This window comes from Falco rusticolus, chromosome Z (genome assembly GCF_015220075.1).
Source record: "Falco rusticolus isolate bFalRus1 chromosome Z, bFalRus1.pri, whole genome shotgun sequence".
Lineage (NCBI taxonomy): Eukaryota > Metazoa > Chordata > Aves > Falconiformes > Falconidae > Falco > Falco rusticolus.
In genome coordinates this window covers 8,903,470-8,904,384 of record NC_051210.1, presented here as the reverse complement: position 1 = coordinate 8,904,384, position 915 = coordinate 8,903,470, and positions in this window count along the sequence as shown.

Below are 915 nucleotides of genomic sequence, written 5' to 3'. Positions count from 1 at the left end.
GGAAAAATTGGTTTTTGTTTGTTTTTTGGCAATTGTTCATTGAAATGCATACTTTGTGAACTGTTAGTGTTCCTAAGAGTTTGTACATAAGTGCACGGTACCGTATAACATACTGCTTGTGTGACTGCGGGCTGCCCGGAGAGTGTGAATGGTGTGATTGAGATGCGCATTTTGATTTTCCGTGTATAGCTTAATTATTTTGACTAAGCGTGAGTGCAAGAGTGCTTGAGACAGGCGTTTGAGTGCAAAACGAGTAAAAAGCTCTATCCGCGTTTCCAACCTTGGGTGGCTAAGGCGGCCGGAGAAAAACAAAGTAATTAAAATTGCAAAATGGGAAATGGAAGGAGTAAGCCCTGTGAAAAATCGCCTTTGGGTTGTATATTAAAACATTGGAGTGATATCGTAGGACAGGGTGGTACCGAAAATAGAAGGAAATTGGTTAAATATTGTAATCAGTGGTGGCCTTTGTATAAATTGGAGAGCGATGCGAAATGGCCTCAGGAGGGAGGAACGTTAGATTATAACACTCTCCTGCAATTAATGTTGTTTCTGAGGAGAGAGGGAAAATGGGATGAAGTATCATATGCAGACATGTTCTTCGTCCTCCGGGACAAACCTGAGTGGCAAAAGGACTGCGGCTTAGTACCCCCTCGGGATCCTATGGTACTAGCACTAGAAAGAGAGGACAGGACGGAGCGTAAAGGAAAGTTAAAAAGATGTTGCTCAGCATGTAGTATTGGACAAAGGTGTATCAAATTAAACGGAGAACAAGAGCCTGAATTAAATGATTTATTTAATCCACCTTATAGAGTGGAGAGACAAGGTTCGGCCGGGGCTCCCAGTCCACCCCCAGGCGAACAAGAGGAAGAAATTCCACAAGTTATTTATAAAGAAAACCAAACACCCGGTGCCACA